The 22,337-nt window shown below is 36.3% G+C and overlaps 1 pseudogene; it reads left to right on the forward strand.

The window, feature by feature from the left end:
• Nucleotides 1-15,122: 15,122 nt before the first annotated feature.
• LOC144370645 (integrin alpha-V pseudogene) lies at nt 15,123-21,607 on the forward strand (annotated as a pseudogene).
• The last annotated feature ends 730 nt before the right edge of the window (nt 21,608-22,337 follow it).

Raw genomic sequence — 22,337 nt, forward strand, 5'->3', positions numbered from 1 at the left:
TTATTCAATTGTATAAAAACCATGAATCAGGTACTGTATTTTTGTTAAATATTGCTTTAATTGCAACAAAACCACTTTTGTGGCTGTGAAATGAAAAGTGGAGCTGAAGCCATCCTGACTGAGCAGTTTTAACTGCAGGTTCTAAAGTGTGTCTAAAATGGAGAGAATATCCTGGAAGCCAACTGTTTACCACAGAGACGAAGTGTTTGAAAACAAAAGTGTACTTGTCACAGAGCTTGCAGTTGTGGTTCACGGTTGCAGGCATGTTCCATTTCAAGTCTTTGCATTCAGGGTTGCACAATCCATTCATTCACTCAGAGGTCCCAGACTGTCTGTCCTGAGTCCTTGAGCTGGGAGTCCCTTGTGTCCCTGCTGAGGATTCAGCTGGTGCAGAGCAGAGCATTGCAACAGGGGGCCCATTACCTGCATCTGGCGCCTCTGACTCAGTGTTCCTGAGCAGTGAAGCTCTGTGTGCACTGACCCAAGTTCTGGCACCACAGCCCTGGGCTCTGGAGGCAGTAGTGACCAATGGGGGTATCTGGAAGGCTACAGTGGTAAGACTAGCCTGAGGCATTTAGAATTCTTTTTTTTTTTTTAACAATAGGAAAGATTCAGCCATCACCCTGGTATTTTAGAATCCCAAGAACATCTGAATGAAATTCTCAATTGTCAGATTTTTTTAACAATGTGTCTTCAAAGTTTTTTCTTTAACATCTTAAAAAGGTTCATGTTTTCATTTCAGATCATTAACTGTGGGTGAGACAACTTGCCTATCTGCCATGACCTCTTAGGAAGTTGTTGTTCTGTTCAAACACTGTACCTCTGCTTACTCTAAATTTGAGTAGACTGTGCTTTAGTGTATTTATAAATGATGGATTCAGTTTCTGAAATTAAACTTTTTATTTGCAATTTCCAAGAAAAATTAAATTACTTAGAGCTCAATAATGATATCATTTGGGAAGATAATTGGAAAAAAATGAGCATTTACTATGAGCATTTACTATGATATATTTAAAACAGAAAGTTGAGAAAACTATGTAAGTTGGAAAATTTACATGACATATTGCTTAGCAAATCAGTTTACTACAGGATTCCTATAACAGAATAATGTATTAAACAACGTGTCTGCCCAAAATTAATTTTAACAAGTGTTACATTTTGAAGTATGGTTTTAACTTCATTAACTCTAAGATGTAATATGTAAGGCATTTATCTCAACAAATAGAGCTTTCGTACACTGAATATTTATATACTTTTTTGAACAAAAGACTAAAAAAAAATTCAGTGTAAATCCTATCAAATTATTATTATATTATTACCATTATTATTATTATTACATTCCATGGGAAAGAAATACTGGTTTTGGCTGTTTATAACCAGGGTTCATCTCTTGCTGCACAGAATTCTAAGGAACAAATACCTAGCTATATGATATGGCATGTAGCTTTATAAAATGGTACAATAAGACCACCAGATACAAATAAAGTAAAATTTGAAGTGATCAGAACAGAAGAACAATTGTGCATTGGGAAAAATCAGGAATAATGAAAAATACTATAGAAATTATCATTAGACAAGAAAAGCTATTAGTACATAGTGCCTTGAATCTAGCATATTCAGGATTTACTTTATAGTAATAGAGTTTCATTTAGACTATTAAAATGATTTATACTGGCATAGAACTTTCCTAAGTAATGTGCTAATGTAGGAAATTTGTTTGGAATACTTTTAGCATTTCAGTGGATTTCTGCTTTAGTGAGTTATCTTTCAGACAAGAATGTTTATCTCTTTTTGAGCCAAAACACATGTAGTATCATCTAAAAACCTAAATTATAACTACAAGATGTTTTTGTAAATTCCTATGCTTTCTGAATGCATAACTATTATAAAAATAAGACAGGGTAGGAGCCAAAAACATTTATGAGTTATATAAAAAATGTTATAATTTAGTATTGCCTGGAGACCAAGTTGATTATGTACAGAAAGGTTCTTTACCACGTCAACCAGATTTCCATTTATGCTGTTGTAATCTCATTTTCCTAGTGCTAATTACATTTTGAGGTTATAATATAGTTACATAAAGGAATTCATCTTAGCCAATGAAGAAATTTCTTAGTGTAGGCATATTGAAGTGTTTAAATCCTGGTCTACTTTCTGAGTCAACATCCAAGGCCATCACACAGGGTTGATTGCTTCCCTAGTTCAGGACTTGAATTTAAAAATCAATATCAATTCCTACTTAATCAGCTACTGATGAGTGACTAACACTGGGCTAATATTATGAGGGAAATCAAAAGAAATATGTTCCTCATACTTAAAGTGGGAGATATATTTTGTAAGTATAAACATCATTATGAAGACATTGTGCAGGGGATATAGGAAGCCTTAATCTTGGACAAAACATTTGCATTTATTTTTGGAGGACAGACAGTATAACTGGAAAGAAAGATGGGATGTGCATTTTAAGAAGGTGTCCTATCTTGGAAAACATAGGAGCATGGACAATTTCAATAAAGAGGATCATTATCAAAATCAATGACTTAGCCACAATTCATTTCCTTTTGTGTAGTTTTAAATCATTATGAATGTGTTTAAATCAATCTGACATGTCCCTTAAAGGGTCTTTATTTGTGGAACCATTTTGGGGTATAATATGTAGAAACAAAATTTAGAACCACTACTATTAGATGACCAAGAACTTTCTCAAGTGCTCTCTTTTTAAATTTTTTTGGTGCTGGGGATTTAACCCCCAGCGCTTTTTAATATTTTATTTAGAGACAAGTTCTCACTAAGTTGCTTAGGGCCTTGTTAAATTGCTGAGGCTGGCTTTGAACTCACCATCCTCTTGCCTTAGCCTCCAGAGCCCCTGGTGAGTGCCACCATAGCTGCTGTCAAGTGTTCTTTCATACATTTAATATGGTGACAACCCAAGGAAGTAAGTAGCATTGAAGATGAAAAAAGTGAATCTCAGAGATCTAAGAAGTTACGAATCCAGAATTTGAACACCTATTTGACTTCAAAGATGTGCATGTGCATTTCTGTGCCACATTACTTCTTGAAGCTTCTAAAAAAATTGACAATTTTTCTAGTAAACTGCTGTCAGTATTTTGTTTTGTTCTTTGTGAATTAGTCCTTGGCCTCTAGGAATGGTTTTTATTTACTTTATTCTAGTAGCCTCATGAATAGTCCTTCCATTCTGCCATCCACTCACCCTCTATTCTCAGAGTTACCAGTGTATTGCCACTGTCTTAAAAAACCTGAACAGATTTTACACTAAATTTTGATGTGGGAAGAGATGCTCTTTCCTGAGAACACCAGTAACCCAGGGCAGGTGATTTAAAAATACTGTATTTACTTCTTTTGAATGGAGCTAACTTAAGGATATAATACCTATGAGAGAGTTATTTATTGTCATTTTGCTGCTGTGTCTTTATTAGCTGAGGTATGAAAAATTGCCTGTGGACAACATTGTAATATTGTAACCTTCTATAAAATATTCATGTAACTTTGTGTTATGGCTACTGAAGTCCCATCATTTGAGATTCATTCTTTGGGGTAGGAAAGCTGTTTGTCCCTTAATAAAAAGTAAATGCCATGAGAATCTTATGTTTCCTTGCAACAGTGGAGTAGAAGTTGTTCTAGGGCAGGAGCCAGGAAAGGATTAAAATTCAACCAATGTAAGGTGGGTCAGCTGCACAGGAGATAATCTTACAACTGCTTTGGGTAAACCAGGTAGGAGGCTGGAGTGGCCTTCAGTGCAAGGTGCTGACTAAGTAGGCAGAACTTTTGTTTTCTTTTTCCATACTTTTTATTAGTGCATTATAGTTGTACATAATAATGAAATTTGTTGTTACATATCTGCACATGCACACACTATAGCAATATAGTTGGGCCAATATCATTCCCTAGTATTTCCCCTTTCCCTCCCTCAGGTCCTTTTCCTCTACTGATCTCCCTTTGATTTTCATTAGAGTCTACCACTTTACCTTTTTTCCACTCTAGCTTCCACATATAAGAGAAAACATATGACCTGTGACCTTCTGAGTTTGAGTTATTTCACTTAACATTATGTTCTATCCATTTTCCTGCAAATGATATCATTTCATTTTTCTTTATGGCTGAATAAAACTCCATTGAGGATATACATTCTATGTTTTCTTTACGCACTCACCCATTGATGGACACCTAAGCTGGTTTCATAGTTTGGCTGCTGTGAATTCTGCATGGGTAAGATAGAACTTTTTCTACTGACTTTTCATAGGGCCTCACAGTTTCTGCCTTATAGTCAGGAAGTCCAGAAGGACCTGGGAGGAAAAGAAAGCAGTCAACAATATGGACAGGAGTATATGAAAGTTCCTTTCCTTTCTCTCCTGGTTCTACCTGCTGTCTGCATAATACCCATCTATTTGCCAAGGTTGACACAGCCAGGCCTCTTTCTTCCCGTGGGCCTATACAGGTGTCTTACTATAGAGCCAGGCAGAATAAACAATTCATTTTCATTTTCTCAGGGATCTAGATGACATTTTCTTTCCTTCTTACAGTCTCCACAGGATTAGATAAGGCAGTAGGCATTGGACTCTTTTGTGGCAGCTAAAGATATGGAGGCAAGTTGCAATAAACAGCCAAAAGCAGAATTTTGGTTCCTTGCTTATTAATATTTTGATAGAGTTTGCTGGTTTTGCTTTTATTTTTTAGGTTTAAGAATGAGAGATTGGAGGATTCTGGGTACCCTGAAACTAAGGGTCACACTCAAAATTCAGGCCACCCCATTTTCCAATCTTAGACTACCTGAAATTAGAAACTCTGCACCCAAGTTTGAACTCTGTCTCTGTGCTCTCCTATCATTAAGTTACTTCATCTTGGAGTCAATTTTCTTACCTGCAAAATGAGGACAATATTGGTGATGGTGGAGGTGATGGTAGTGGAAGAGAAGATGGTGGTAGTGTTGATGATGAAGATGAAAGTGGTGGTGGTAATAATGATGGTAGTGATGGTTTGGGATATGTTGGTTGTAGTAGAAATGGTAGTGATGGTTATGAGATGGAGGTGGTATTGGTGATGGTGAAGTGAAGGTGGTGGTGGTGGATTTTGATGATTGTGGTGGGGTGAGTGAGGGAGTAATAGTGAGTGCTAGAGGCAAAGATAATGGTGGTCGTAGTTTTGGACATGATGATGGGGATCATGGTGGTGGTGATTATCGGTGGTGATAGTGGCAGTGATGGTGATGGTGTGGGTACTAAAACTTACTGAGAGCAAGCATTCAAGCTGTTTTGATTTAATCTTCACAAGTAGATATTGTTATTATATTCATTTTACAGAAGAAGAAGTGAGGCTCAGAGACTAACTTCCTCTGGTTCACACAGCTAATAAACATGATCTAGAATTCAGCAGCAGAACTACCTGACCGTAGAGTCTACTCTGTCGCATTAGCTTTCACACACAAGACAAGGCTCTGTTGCTATGACTGATGTGGCTCAGAAAATATAAACCAAGAGTGGTGATTTATCTTTTCTAGAATTCTTGAACATATATCAAGTACATCACACTCTCACTGCCCAGTCTCTATTAGCCTAGAAAAGCCATGATGAACTGAGTTGGAAAAGGAAAATAATGTAGAATGTTATAATCCCTCCTTGTACCTGGCCCATCCAATTAGCATCTATTCTTTCCTCCCTCACAGTATGCATTTCCTCTTATACCTAAATTTTAAAAAGAAACTTCATTATTGTGAGCTTTCTGACATTGCCTGCTCTGGCCCTGGAGCACTTAATTTCCTCATATGGAAATTAAATTTCCACACTTGAAATAGTACTTTCTTGGCCTATCTTTTTTTAACTCTGTTACAAGGCAGTGTAAATTAATAGCAACAGAGAATTAGTATTGGGGATGGTTGTTATCTTGTGTTATCACTATGAAAAAGTTTTAAAAATGTGTTTTATGACCCTGGAGGTGATTAATAGAAAGAATTATTGATTGCAAGACTTTCCTAGAATAAGTGACCCTTGGGAAGTTTATCTGATACAAACCTTCAATTCTAAGCATTACAGCAAAGGGAATTTTTAGGTAACATTTTTTAAAAAGTCAATTTCAGGTCACTTTTGCTTCTGAATTACATTCATGGACAAGAAAAGCAAGCAGAAAAACATCCTACCTAAAATCAGATCACTATGAAATGACATTTTGCATTGCATACACTTTGTAAAAATCAGTGCAAGTTTGTCTGTAAAATATTAAAATATTTGTTTTTGAAGAAACTAGTTTTATTGTATTCAATATTTTTAACTTTTGTAGGCAAATTTTTGGTCTGGTGGAGTAAGCCCATTAGCATTATTTGTAAATATGATTAATTATAACATTTTATAAATTTTTACAGACTACTTGAAGATAAAGATTCCATATCCAAGTTTCAACTCCATCTATATGCCCTCCTAACTTTGTTATAATTTTTTATAACTTTTAATATATTTTATACATTATAACTTTTTAAGTATTTTATATGTTATAATTGTAACTTTTAAAATAAACCCAATATGCTTCTTCAATAAGGAACATTTCTCTTACATACCATGCATGCACGCACACACACAAATCACACTTCTTATTTACCAAAGAAAAAAATGGGAAAGTTAAATTAAGTGATGTTGATGTCCAGTTTAGTCTTAGGGTGCAATAAAAAAGGACAATTCCAAAAGCTGTAAGAACAACTTTCCTTCTTGCTCACTGAGCATTACCATCTTAACTTGCCAATAATGTTTTAAAATGAGCTGTTCACTTTACTGTATATAAATGTGTGACTGGGATTTGTATATTTGGAGAGAAAGAAAGAAAAAGGGAGAAAGAGAGAAACTGAGGGAGTAGGAAAGTGAGAAAGTGGGGTGGTGGAGGGAGGGATCCTAGGAGGGAGAGGGCATGGCCAGAGAGGAGTGGAGGGAGGAGGGAAGGAGGCAGACAGAGTGGACAGACACAGACAAAGAATTTGTAGCCCTGACTACATTTCAGCTATTACTAAAATGAAGTGGAGACTGGAATTAGTACAGATTTTTGCTCAAGCAAACAGAAAACAGTAGGAGAGTAAAGAAATTGAAATGGGATTCACTGAAACTGCTTCTTTATTGAAATCATGGATGTGCCCAAGTGTGTTTGAGGAGCCTGAAAGTAGCTTGTGGGATTCTGTAGGACTGGAGCCCAGCTCCTGATTCCTGCCTTCTTCTATGTCCTAAGGTCATCCAGGCTATGTCAAGTCCCTTGTGAGTACTAGGGTGGCAGTGAAGACTAAGACAGTCCTTGCCAAAGAGAGGCTCATTTCTACTGGAGAAAACAGGTGAACAAGCATCCACTCACACAATAGGCGGATGCCTATATGCTCTGCTGTTCTCTGAGCCTCCTTTGGCATCTCTTAGTGTTTCCTCCTGGGGCTCTTACCGCTGGTGTTCAGGCTGAGAAGGAATGACTGTGAGCTGTCAGCACCCTGATTGGCCACCTCTGGCACTGCAACAGCATGTCCCTGCTCTTCCCAGGAAGAGAGCCTCAGGACTCCTGACCCTTTCCCTCAACCCTATCTCCATCCCAGATGGCTCAGGACACAGTTTGGCGGCCTTCTGTAATGGAGAACAGAAGAATAGAGTTTGGGAACAATTCGAATCTGATTCATTTTTCATAGCAATAATCAACAGTGAGGAATGAGACATAGGGAAAGTTTTCATTCTCTACTTCATTTCCTAATTCTGTGTGTTACCAGGGGAAGTGTAAGTCACTCACTTCTGAATCCTGTCTCCAAATAATATGATTTTATGGAGCATCAAAAAAAAAAGAAGCTATTATAGAAAATGTAGCCAGGAATTTGATAAGCCAAGGTCTCAGGCCCAGGTGGCTCAGCATCTCAGAATTTTCCCAACCTGATATTGAAGGAAACCAGAGAGATTACCAAAGAAAGACAGGAGATTAGAGGTGGAGATCTTTAGAGATGTTTTTAGTATGAAAAAAAGGACTTCTATATGGATGAGTTCTGGGATGTTATTAAACTGATATATTTATAGGAAGTGATTTATTTGACCTACACATACATAGTATAATATAATTGAAAACTATTATTACAATGTAACAGTAATATAATAACAAATATAAGTTTAGACATAAATATAATAATAATGTAAAGTACATTAAGTGAAAATATTTATCTGGCAATATCTAGAGCTAAATATCCTATAAAGTTAGCTGTTTGAGTAATTGAACTATATTTTACAGATTTAAATTCCTTTAAGGAATGGACCTCTTTCTTAATAGTCCATAACTCCCAAGGTCATTGTAAACTATAAACTTTTAGATTAGTCTATTTTTGATTATGTAGTTATTAACCCAATGATTAATTCTTATATATGAAGCCCTTGAGACATTTGGAAATGGGCCTGGATCTGTGGCAAGTCCTTTATGCTTATTTTATGTATCTATCTCAATGATAACTTGATTGGAATTATATATATATTAGATATATATGTATCTATATCAATATATCTATATTTTTTTCAATCAGTCTATTAGTGGTTCTGATATGTTCATCTTAAATGGGCTGCTTGCCCAATGTTGACATAGACTAAGAGTCAACAGTAGATATTCACAAATGATAGCCCTTGTAGTCAGTGTTCAGCACTTCCCTAGTGGATGCCCTCTGTGGCAGGTATTGCAGCCACCCAGAGATACCATTGGTATATAACATATGGGTTAAAGACTTTTGGAACCAGACAAGCCTGGGCTTAAATCCCCATTCTATCTCATAAACTCCATAAATTCAAACAACTTATTTAACCTCTCTGTTTCCAATTTCAAAGAATTAAATTCATTAATCTAGTACCTGCCTTACAGTAAGTACTTGTTAGTTGTAATTGTTATTGCCCACAGTTACTTTCTAAAACTAATTAAAACTATTTTTTTCCTCTCTTTTGACACCAGGAATTGAGTCCCCTGAGGGGTGCTTAACTACTGAACCACGTTTAGAGCCTATTTATTGATTTTTTTTTTATTGGAGACAGGATCTCACAAAGTAGCTTACACTCACCCTAAATTAACCAGGGCCTTTCTAAGTTGCTGAGGCTGGTTTTGAATTTGTCATCTTCCTGCCTCAGCCTCCCAAACCACTGGGATTACAGACATGTGCCACTGTGCCTCGGGACAGTGTTTTTTTTAGTACATAATTAAATATTTTTGAAATTTGTGAAAAATATGTGGAAATCTCATCTGAGCTGTCTGAAAATAATAATCATTTTTCATAATTAAGACCAACCTGGATATTTACAACATGTTCTCTCATTCCCCATACCCTCCTCCACAAAGAAATCTCTAGATAAACATGATCCTGTCTAAATTTTTTATAGATTTTAGATAGAGATATCAAATATGTATATGCATTAAGTAGAATTATATCTCCATGCAAGAAGTTTCATTGTGTTAAGATCTAGGTTATGTAGCTGCTTCTTGAATACATTTAGGTTGATAACGTCAGTCAGCTTCTTTCCTCAAGTTCAAATGCACATTCTAATTCAACTCAAATATCTAGCAATTGACAAATCTGTGTCAGAAAATAAAATAATAGTGCTTTAAATATTTAAAGATGTTAGCCTCTCTGATCTTCTATTTTATCAAGTGCATGGCCTTAAACAGGTTTATTTACATTTTTTTTTACTTTTAATTTTAAATGGTTTTTATAAAAACTAAATTAGATAATATGTGTAAAAAAGTTATATCTATGACTGATATATGGTAAAAACTAAATTAATTTTGACCATTTTTTAAGATAGTGATATTAGCAGGACATGGTGGCACACATATGTAATCCCAGTGACTCTGGAGGCAGAGGCAGGAGGACCACAAGTTTGAGGCTAGCCTTGGCAACTTAACAAGACCCTGTCTCAAAATAAAAATAATAAATAGAGTTGAGGATGTAGCTCAGTGATAAAGTTTCTAATACCACCTTCTTCAAGAAAATATAGTGATTTTAAAATATCCTAAGTGTTTCTTTCAAAATATTTTTTAAAGATAAGAAGAAAATTTTAAGTAGTTTTACCAACAAGAAATTGTCATCTTTTACATTTTAGTATATTCAGTTTTCATTTTGATCTTCCTTTTTCTGGGTAGGTCTGTATAAAAAGTCTTGAACACATAAGTAAAGCTTTTTGAAATAAAATCTTGCTATCTGAATAATATTTCATTGTAAAAACTACAGTATATTTATTTAATAAGCATCCTAATACTTCTTTTTGTTTTGATATTGTTTTTCTATTTATATTCTATTTCTATTAATTGATAAATAATTAATGTCAAAAATTTGGGGGAAAGTAGAAAAATCTTGGTTTACATCTTAGTTTAGTTATTTAAGCTAAACATTTAAATTGAAATGGATAGACCAAAATATATAGACAAAACTTCACAAAGCTATTTTAGGAGAATCTGTATCAATTTACATCCCTAATTTCTGTATGTAATTTTATGATGAGAATGCATACTTTTTAGGAAACCTTACCATTGCTTATATGTGAAAATGCATCCTTTAAAATTTTTTGATAGTATTTATTGTCTACTGTATGCAAAGTATTATGTCAATCATTATTGTAATATAAATCTGTTACTTTTGAAGTGTGTTTGGAGTCCAATGAGAACTATTATTATTCAAAACTCTTAATAAAATGCTCTTTTGAAGAGATGTTCAGGACCATAGGTAATAATTATTTTTAAATTTTTCATATGATAATATCTGGCCTGGTTATTCATTTTCAAAAGTCGTAAAGCCAAACAATTTCAGTTTGATCCCTGAAACAAATCCAGTTGCAAAATAACAACAAAATTTCAAAATAATTTATCAAGATTGCATGTATTACAAAATCGTAGAAAGGGCACATTCCTGGGATTGAAAATCTCGTTTGAATCCCATTTACTAGCTTTATGATCAGGAGTAATTTAGTTATGTGTTCTTAAAATCCTATGTACTTTTCTGAAAAATGATGAAAATAGTTCTCAAAGTGCCATGATGAGCATCATAAGATAAGGTAAGTGAAAATGCTTTGGCAATTAGCAAATGGTGTACAATGTGTTATCATTATTGTCATACATCCACAGTGATATGTGAGTGAGTTCAAAGGGTGAGAAGACATGTATTAAAATGCCATGTGGAATTATGATGATGACAATATTTGTATAGTAGGAAGATCTCACATTATTTTCTCATATCTGTATTTGCAAGTAAACATCTGCAAAATTTCTTCCTTTCTGTAATACATACATTAACTCTAGGTTGACTATATGGGCCTCTTGATAGTTCCCATGTAGAAAGTTTTTAATATAAAACAAGTCAAATTACTTTCAGTGTGATTACCAGTACTGGATGTTGGCTTCCATCTATCTTGACCAATAAGAATTCAAATTGAAATGTTTTGCTGGTATTTTCTAAGTCAAAATAATTTAATATTCTGATGGTCTGAATTTTTCATTATATCATGCATCTCATAGGAATACTATAAAAACATAACAAATCATCTCTAATATTTTTATTTGCATAAAGCTTTAGTGAGAAGAAGGACCTATTCTACCTTTTGTCCCATGATTATTGGGAAGTTAAATTAGAAAGGTTTTATATATTAGGCATTCTCTGATATTTGCTTCCAGAGGTTACCTCCTTCTTTTTTCTGTTCTTTCTTTCCTTTGCCCTCCCCTTTCCTCCTCCCACTCTAAGTTCATGGTTGCTTTAATTCACCACACTATTTTTAAAATTTTATAATTATGTTATTATTATTTACCAGTGATTTAATCTAGGGTGCTTAACCACTGGACAACATCCCTGGCCCCTTTTTTGTTTTATTTTGAGACAGGGTCTTGCTAAGTTGCTTAGGGCCTCTCTAAGTTGCTGAGGCTGTCTTTGTACTTGTGATCCTGCTGCCTCAGCCCCTCAAGCCATTGGATTACAGGCTTGTGCCTTTGCACCCAGCACACTATTTTTTTAAGTAGTTCATGAAACTCCATTTTCAGTGGCATGGTCATGGGCCATATGGAAAAACACCATTAATAAATAGGCAGTTATGAGATTGAAAGCAAAGCAGAAGCAAGATGACCATATACACATGACTATACCCTCACTACTTCTTCCTCCTTTTTTAGACTGATAATAGTGTATCCTTTAGTACTGGAATTCATAATTTCCACTGTATTTTGAGCAAGAAGACTTCTATAGTAATTATTTCCCCAAACTTGAGCATCCTATTTCTCTTATTCCTTTTACTCTCTAGCCTTGTGATATGCCAGCATCTGCAACTGTTTTCAGCAGAATGAAGAGTAGGTGGGATTTATGTGGTAAGAGTTTGGGTGACTATATACACTCTCTTGATAAATGGAAGCACAGGTGTGATGTTTTGTGTGCATGTTTCTAAAGATTTGTAAATTCAGAAACCTTTGGGGTTCAAATTTATTTCTGACCAGCAGCTTTATTTCAACAATTTTCAAGCATGAAATTTTTTTCTAGACAAAGGGCCTAAAAATCCACTATTTTTTTACTATAAAGCAGGACAGAAACTCTCCCAGTGTGTGTTTCTGAAACCCAAATCTGCATGTATTTTTCTTGTTTGAAAAAAATTCAAAATATATCCTTTTAGCAAAATATGTTGGGGTGGTATTTGAGACAACAAATAGACTTTCAACTAAATATAAGAAATGTAATAGAAAAATGAGATATTATATCCCATCTGATTCAAATGTATGATATGTCAAGGTCATTGTACTATCATATGTAACTAATTAAAATAAATAAAAAAATTTTTTTAAAGTTTCAACACCAAAAAAAAAGAAAGGAAGAAATGTACCAATATGACCATTGCAGGAAAATCTTTTCCCTCTGAGGAAAGTAACTTATATGCTTTTTTTTTTTTTTGTATTGGGGATTGAATCCAGGGGTGCTTAATCACTGAGCCCATCCGAGCCCTTTTTATTTTTTTATTTTGAGACACGGTCTCACTGAGAGTTGCTTAGGGCCTCATTAATTTGCTGAGGCTGGCCTTGAATTTGTTATTCTTCTGCCTCAGCCTCCCTAGTTGCTGGGATTATAGGTGTGTGTCACTGCACCCAGCAAGTACTTGTATTCTTGACTCAGGGTCTCAAAGATATAAATGACTATGAAAAAGCATAATTTTACAGGCCTTTCTAAAATTGATGTATTCATGATAATATCAAAATGATGCTTAAATGTAATCATTAACTCTGATTTCAAGCATATAATGTTTTCTTTCATTTTTGGGTAGTTGTAGATTAATCAAGAAAATGTTTTTCTTTATGATTCTAAGACTATGAATTATTCCTTATATTAATATCTTTTAATTTAATACTGCTGTTAAAATTTGCTCCAATGTCAAATCTTTCAGCATAGCAGAATGAGCTGGTCATGTCCAAGAAATAATTTGTATGCTAAAACTTGATCAAAATCATGAATTTTAAATATATATATTAGAGCCACTTCAAAATATAGGCCTTGGGTAGGAGCTCACACTTTTATGAGTGTGGAGGCATGCTTCAATGTGCAGTGGCTTGTTAAGTAAAAGCTGTCATTGTAGTTTTAGTTTCTTCAGCTGGGCCATGTAACTTCTTACTCCACTTCTTCCCAAAGCCATCCTGTTTTACCCAGATTCAGGCTATTGGACTGCTTTATTGTGTTCCTTGTGTAAAAAGGGTGTCTTAAGTGCCAACATTCCTGGGGCTTCAGAAGAGAAATGTAAAAAAATAAAGCAGAGAATCTCTCCACTTAGTGCTTCTAAATTGGGCTTTGGGTGTGAATCTATGAAGTATGCGAAGAAGATATCCACACTCTAAAAGAGCATATTGATGAGTTGAGACTGATAGGCTAAAATGGGCACCTGCATGTTTTTATATAAAGAGAACTACACAGAATAAAGACTTTTGAGGAGATTGGATCTGATGTTGTTCAACTTTAAACTAACTTTTGGTAAAAATGTATTGAACCAGGTTTGATTCCTCAAACTTCATTAGGAACTGGGGCAGAGGAAGGAGATAAAGAAGGAGCCATAGAGGGCTGAAGAAAATATGGCTTGTTCCATGACCAAATATACAGTCTAGTGTAATAGAAAACTATTCAATTGTTATGAGATAATATATTTTGGACGTTATTATCTTTGGAATATATTCCTTGGATCTTGACATAATAGTGTGTGAATGCCCACATTTGTAAATGAATAAATGCAAACTGGTTAGGAGTGTTCACAGGTAATTGTAATGACTAACTCAGATGTCTAAGTCTGAACGCTAGCCTGTGAACAGTTAGCCTGAAACAAACTTAGACTCCTCTTGACCTCTGCCTTTGCCTAAAGGGGCTCTCCAAGAGAAGGCTAGGAAGGTCAGGTATTCCAAAGATATTCATTGAATGCATGGCTAAGTGCCAAGAACTTGGAAACATATTATAAATAAGATACAAAAAGTCATTGTTGAAAGAAATTGACTATACAGGAAGAGTGATCCAAATGCAATGTGCTGAGAGCTACAGAGGCTCCAAGTATAGAGGGGTCATATTTCCCCAGGACAGGGAACTTTTGAAGGTCGGAGGTGAAGGATTAAAAATTCATAAAATAAAAATGGAGAAATGGACACAGGTACAAAGAGAAAACTACCAATAAAGAAGAAAAATCTGAAATTTGAAGAAGTATCTCACATTTTATTTTTATTTATTTATTTATTTTTAAAGAGAGAGTGAGAGAGAGAGGGGGACAGAGAGAGAGAATTTTAATATTTATTTATTTTTTCTTAGTTCTCGGCGGACACAACATCTTCGTTTGTATGTGGTGCTAAGGATCGAACCCGGGCCGCATGCATGCCAGGTGAGCGCGCTACCGCTTGAGCCACATCCCCAGCCCCGCACATTTAATTAAATGTCTAATGTCACAGATAAGGAAACTGTCCACAGGAAAGTAGCAAGTGACTTACTAAGATCACACAGTTAAGAAGAGGCAGAACTGGGCCTAGAACTCACTTACCCTAATCCTCAGTCTACTCTTTGCTGTCCTCACAAAATAACAAGTCAATGGGAAAGAAATTGAGAGAACAAAACACTCGGAAGATTGTCTTATTCCTGTTTTATGCACATGCAGTCAGCATGTGACATGGATGTGAGGATTATGGTCACTATTCAAATCCCAGGTGGTAAGTTGGAAGGCTGTATTATTCAGAGAAGGGTCCCACAAAATGCTTTGGCTTGAAACTAACATGATGTGCTGATGATGGTTAAATTTTAGGCTTGGGTGCAAATATAGAAGCATTCCAGCTGTCCTCATGGTCCAGTCCTCAGCACCACACACATGGCTCCGGATAGCAGAGGGCTATGGCTTTCCTGTAGCTTCACCATGCTGATTTTATCAGTCAGTCTGGAGAGAGATTCCACTCTGCTAGCCCCCAGCTTACTAGCATCTGCACTCAGCCCTCACTGCAGACCATGTGTTGTCATCCTTTCTAGCTCTCAGCTGCCATTACTGAAAAGCTGTAAGACATTTATAGCTCTATTTCTGTATCCACTTATCTGTTAAGTTTGCACAGGGGACATTCTAGCACCTTAGAAAAATAACTGTGCATTCGTGAAGAATTAGAAAGTCTAAGGAAGCCCACAGCTCCAAGAAGAGTGATATTTTCTGTTACTTTTCCATTGCCTGTCAAAGGGGAAATGCTCTAGAGAAAGATTATATTTAGCATAATCTTTGTCTTACATGTATGAGTTTTTAAGGAATGTGAAATTTAAAAACTAGAACTTCTGTGTGTGTGCATGTATATATTTGTGTTTGTGCATACTTTGTAAAGGGACTGACAATAGATGAATTCAGTATAAACTGCTTTTTTTCATGAGTGGGAAACATCTAGAAACTTGGTGTTACAGAAAGAGAATGGATATATGAATAGCATACAGTAATGCTATGTATGCACATTATATAAAATGATCTTTATAAGTTTATTAAGTCTATAAAGATCTGGCAAACAGATTTTTAAAACTCATGCTGTGGGCTGGGGTTGTGGCTCAGTGGTAGACCACTCATCTAGCATGACTGAGGCCCTGGGTTTGATCCTCAGCACCACATATAAATAAATAAGTTAAATAAAGATTAAAATTTTTAAATAAATAAATAAAACTCATGCTAATTATTTTCAAGGAATAAGGCAAATTTATGGAAATTTAAACTGGATTTCAAGTTGTTAGTACAATTAGAATGACATAGCTGGAGTGTTTCATGGATTAACCACAGAAGGAAAAAAGGAAGGAAGGAAAGAAGGAAGAGAGGGAGGGAGAAAGGATGGGAGGAAAGAAGGAAGAAAGGAGAAAAGGAGGGAAGGAAGACAATGAAGAAATAAAAGAGTTATTAGCTCAAGTATAAAGACTGCATTTCATCAAAGTCATTTGAAGAATAACCTCATTCTTCTTGTTCTAACTTTTCTAAAAAAGAAACATGTCCAGATCAACCATAGACTTGACAGAGTAAGCACTGCACTACAAATGTGAAAAGGTGAACTTCCTTCTTCTTGAGCCAGGCACAGTTGTGCACGCCTGTAATACCAGTGGCTCTGGAGGCTGAGAAAGAAGGATCAAGAGTTCAAAGCCAGCCTCAGCAAATTAGTGAGACCCTAAGCAACTTGTGATACCCTGTCTCTAAATAAAATATTTTTAAAAGGGCTGGGGATGTGGTTCAGTAGTTAAGTGCCCCCAGGGTTCAATTCCCAGTACCAGAAAAAAAAAAAAGCTGCTTGTAATTGGGAGGCAGATTAGTACATGGGATCTCCCAAGAATTCTAATTTGTAGAAGGTGCTGGAAAGAGGGCAATTATTACATCATGAGTCATCCATGTATTTTGAAGACAATCTCTTAAAATTACCATTTAAAGATGTGGTAATATTCATGCACATTCCTGAAGAAATCTATATTTAAGGCATTCCTTGGCTTTGATTCATAATGTTTCCCATATTTATTTTAATTTTTCTTGTGAAATTGCTGTTAGCAAGAGTAGACATAATAGTCCATCTTAACTATAAGCCACTAATCCTGCTTGGGTAAATTTCTCATTCTGTAACCAGGAGATTCATTTGTGCTGTGAAATTTGGTATCCTATCCAATTATTGGGTATTTCTGTTGGAAATTGGGAAGCATGCTTTTATAGCATTTTTCTCCTGTCTTCCTTATGAGAACTACTTAATTTACATCATTGACTCCAATTCTCTGTTGAGATAAGATGCTTTCTGTGGGGTTGGGGAGGGCGAATAGCATGGACCTGCTTAGTGGTTTAGTAAATTATAGAATTTCCATGGGATCATAAATACCCTCTTGGATACAAGTACTTGACAACAGACATAATTGTTATTTCCCTTAAGCTTTCATCAGCTTTGAAAAATGAGCCTTTGTCAATTTCGTGGATATAGCTTCTCTGTTAAAAAAAAAAATCACTGTGACACCCTACTTTTCAGCATTCATTAGAACTGCAATGGGGCCTTTTTTGAACAGTCAGTTTAGCTGTCAACAACTAGCTTTCTGGTTAATTATGCATTTCGGGTTGAAAGCAATGTACTTGTGCCAGCTTGAAGTTGCTGAGATGCTTTAGTTCTACTTTTAGATTATGAAAATGCAAGAAACATCACCCTAAAGCAGACCAATGGCCCCTACAGTCCATATTCTCCATTTTAATGAGCACAGGAAACAGAAGACCAGGAGGGAAATGCCGATACATTAATTTCATTAAATATTTCTTGAATTTCTTTCCTTGTTGTGCACAAGCTCTTGGAATACTGAAGTTTACATATTTGATAGCTATTGCATAAAATCATGTCTTAACATGTTCTTTTCAGATCACCATATAGACTGCCAAAAAAGAAAAGGAAAAGAAAAGATGTAACAATTCTTGAAGCCATAGTAAAACCAATGAATTACAGAGAAAGTATGGACGGGATATTAGTGTTTGTAAGTGAGAATGAATAAAAGTTGTGCAAGGTTTGACTCTAAAAGACACACGACCAGTCAAAAAAAAAAAAAAAAAAAAAGATTTGTTGTCAGAATGTGTGCAGAGAAGGCTTTCATCCACTAATGAATGACAAGTGAGAAAGCTGTAGAGAAGCAGGTTAAAATTCATGAATTTACTTTATCTTCATAGTCTAAGGTTAATATTCCCTATTAAATGCCAGTGAATCTGCAAATCTAGGATCATGTTAAACTTATGAAAAGTTATATTTTAAAATATATTTTAGAGTCCCCAGCCCGTGATGTTGCATTGAACGAAGCTCAGAGGAGGCGAGGGGCACCCGCGCTACTGTCCCGACCTCATGCACCCTTCGCCTCCCTTCCAGGGCAGCCTCTAGGAAACAGCCCTCCTGCCTCTCCCAGAGCTGTCCCAGGCTACCTGGGAAGAGAGCCCACAAGTTAGGGCTCGCACAAGCGGCGGGCCCCTGGCACCATGTGTCCCGGGAGGGGCAGCCGCTCCAGGCTTGGCATCCTGGGCGCACTTGGCCATTGATTCTCAGGTGCAGCGGCGGTGCACATTGGCCCCTGCCTCCTCCTGCTTCTGTCTCTGGACTACTGCTGCCTCTGCAGCACCTTCAACTTAGATGTGAACAGTTCTGCAGAGTACTCTTGGCTCAGAAGGAAATTACTTGGCTTAAGCTGTGGATTTCTTCATGCCCAGCACCTTCTTCCAGGATGTTTTTTCTGGTGGAAACTCCCTAAGCAAACACTACCCAGCTCGGGGTTGTAGAAGGAAGGCAAGTCCTCAAATGTGACTGGTCTTCTAGCCACCAGTGCCAACCAACTGAATTTGATGCAACAGGCAATAGAGATTATGCCAAGGATGATCCATAAGAGTTTAAATCCCGCCAGTGGTTTGGAGCATCTGTGAGGTCAAAACAGGATAAATTTTTGGCCTGTGCTCCCTAGTACCACTGGAGGACTGAGCTGAAACAGGAGAGAGAGCCTGTTGTAATTTTCTTTCTTCAAGATGGACCTAAGACTGTTGAGTATGCTCCATGCAAGTCAAAAAATATTGATGCTGATGGACAGGGATTTTTTTTCAAGGAGGATTCAGCATTGATTTTACTAAAGCTGACAGAGTACTTCTTGGTGGCTCTGGTAGTTTTTATTAACAATGTCAGCTCATTTGGGATCAAGTGGCAGAAATCTTATCTAAATATGACCCCAATGTTCATAGCATCAAGTATAATAATCAGTTAGCCACTCAGAATCCACAAGCAATTTTTGATAACAGTTGGGCTACTCAGTGGCTGTCAGATATTTCAATTGTAATGGCATAAATGTCTTTGTTTCAGGAGTTCCAAAAGCAGCAAGGACTCTGGAAGTGGTTTTTTTTTATGATGGGAAAAACATGTCTTCCTTGCACAATTTTACTGGTGAGCAGATGGCTGCATATTTTGGATTTTCTGTAGCTGCCACTGGCGTTAATGGGGATGATTATGCAGATGTTTTTTGAGGCTCTGATGGCAAACTCCAAATGGTGGAGTAGATCTCTGTGTCTCTTCAGAAAGCTTCAGGAGAATTCCATACTACAAAGCTGAATGGGTTTGAGGTCTTGGCACAGTTTGGTAATGCCATAGCTCCTTTGGGAGATCTGGACCAAGATGGTGTCAATGATATTGCAATCACTGCTCCAAATGGGTGTGAAGATAAAAAAGGAATTGTTTATATCTTCAATAGAAAATCAACAGGCTTGAACACGGTGCCATCTCATCCTTGAAGGGCAGTGGGCTGCACAGAGGATGCCGCCAAGCTTTGGCTATTCCATGAAGGAAGCCACAGACAGAGACAAGAATGCATATCCAGACTTCATTGTAAGAGCTTTTTGTGTAGAGCTGTCTTATACAGGACCAGACCTGTTATCACCATAAATGCTGGCCTTCAAGTATACCCTAGCATTTAAAATCAGGACAATAAAACCTGCTCATTGCCTGGGACAACTCTCAAAGTTTCCTTTTTTAATGTCAGGTTTTGCTTAAAGGCAGATGGCAAAGGAGCATTTCCAAGGAAACTTAACTTCCAGATGGAGCTTCTTTTGTATATACTCAAGCAAAAAGGATCAATTCAGCAAGCACTGTTTCTCCATAGCAGGTTCCCAGGTCACTCCAAGAACATGACAATTTCTAGAGGGTGCAGATGCAGTGTGAAAGAGCTGATAGCATATCTGCAGATGAATCTGAATTTAGAGACAAACTTACCCCAATTACTATTTTTATGACGCATCAGTTGGATTATAGAACAGCTGCTGATGCCAAAGGCTTGTGACCCATCCTTAACCAGTTCACTCCTGCCAAAATCAGTGGACAGGCTCATTTTGTACTTGACTGTGGTGAAGCCAATGTCTGTAAACCCAAACTGGTAGTTTCTGTACATAGTGATCAAAAGAAGATCTATATTGGAGATGACAACCCTCTCACATTGATTGTTAAACTAGAATCAAGGAGAAGGTGGCTATGAAGCTGAGCTCAGCATTTCCATGCCACCACAGGCTGATTTCATCAGGGTTGTCTGGAACAGTGAAGCATTAGCAGGACATTCTTGTGCATTTTAGACAGAAAGCCAAACCCGCCAAGTGCTATGTGACCTAGGAAACCCAATGAAGGCTGGAACTCAACTCTTAGCTGGTCTTTGATTAAGTGCACACCAGCAATCACAGAGATTGTGAAATTTTATTTACAAATTCAAAGTTCTAATCTTTTTGATAAAGTAAGCCCAGTTGTATCTTACAGAGTTGACCTTGCTGTTATAGCTGCTGTTGAGATAAGAGGAGTCTCAAGTCCTGATCATGTCTTTCTTCCTATTCCAAATTGGGAGCACATGGAGAAATCCAAGACTGAAGACAAGATGTTAGACCAGTTGTTCAGCACATTTAGGAGTTGAGAAACAATGGTTCAAGTTCATTCAGCAAAGCCATGCTAAATCTTCAGTGGCCTTATAAACATAACAACAACACTTTGTTGTACATTCTTCATTATGACATTGATGGGCCAGTGAATTGTACTTCAGATATGGAGATCAACCCTTTAAGAATCAAGATCTCATCTTTACAAACAACTAAGAAGAATGATACATTTGCTGGGCAAGGTGACCAGAACCATCTCATCACAAAGCAAGATCTTGCCTTCAGTGAAAGAGATGTTCACACTTTGGATTGTGGAATTGCCCAGTGCCTGAGGATTGTCTTAAGTTAGGCAACTAGACAGAGGCACGAGTTCAATCCTGTCTTTACTATGGACTGAGACTTTTGTAAATAAGAAATACCAGAATAATTCATATTCTCTGAAGTCATCTGCTTCATTTAATGTCATAGAATTTCCTTAAAAAATCCTTGCAATTGAGGATATCTTCAATTCCACATTAGTTACCACTAATGTCACCTGAAGCATTCAGCCCCATGCCTATGACTGTGTGGGTAATCATTTTAGCAGTTCTGGCAGGATTGTGTTGCTGGCTATTTTGGGTTTTGTAATGTACAGGATGGACTTTTTAAAACATGTTCAACCACCTCAAGAAGAACAAGAAAGAGAACAGCTTCAACTGCATGAAAATGGTGAGTGAAACTCAGAAACTTATCTGTGATTTTTAAGTTATACTACATCCTGGATTGTTAGGATTACAAACTTGATTACAGATTTAAATTCCCTTCATGAGGAATAAAATTCTAAGACTTCTGCTGAATGTACCCAGTGACTTCCGTCTAACCACAAAATTGAGAGCAATATTTGTCTGTCTTCTCTTTATAAATAAATTCAGATACGTTAATACACATACATTGCCCTGTTTTGGATATTTAAATAATGAAATTTCACATGATGGTTTTTATTCATTGTACGTAAGATAGGTAGGGCCTCAGTTTCTACTTTATATAAAATAGTATCTATTACAATTACCATTTCTGATTTAGTATTTGAGGTTTTACTGTTCATTGTTTTTTTAAAGAAATCTAAATTTGGACCTTAGCATCCACATTTTTTATACAGGTATTTATTAATACACACTATACTACAATTTACTTTTAAAGCCACTGAAAGCTTTGCAATTACCTGAATTTGGATTTGAATATCTATTACATAGTTGAACTTTTTAAAAAAATTGATGATACCACCAGAATTCTTTCCTGGAAACTGGGTGTTTAGGTTTAGCTGAGTGGTTGAGCATGTGCTTGGCATGCATGAGGCCTTGAGTTCAGTCCCCAGCTCTGGGGAGAAAATTTTCCTGTAATGATAATGGTACAATATTTTAACATGAAAATTGGGTACATGTGATTAATTTTTCCTTATATTTAATCCACATATATTTATTAAAGTAT

The sequence above is a fragment of the Ictidomys tridecemlineatus genome, chromosome 14 (assembly GCF_052094955.1).
Source record: "Ictidomys tridecemlineatus isolate mIctTri1 chromosome 14, mIctTri1.hap1, whole genome shotgun sequence".
Taxonomy (NCBI): domain Eukaryota; kingdom Metazoa; phylum Chordata; class Mammalia; order Rodentia; family Sciuridae; genus Ictidomys; species Ictidomys tridecemlineatus.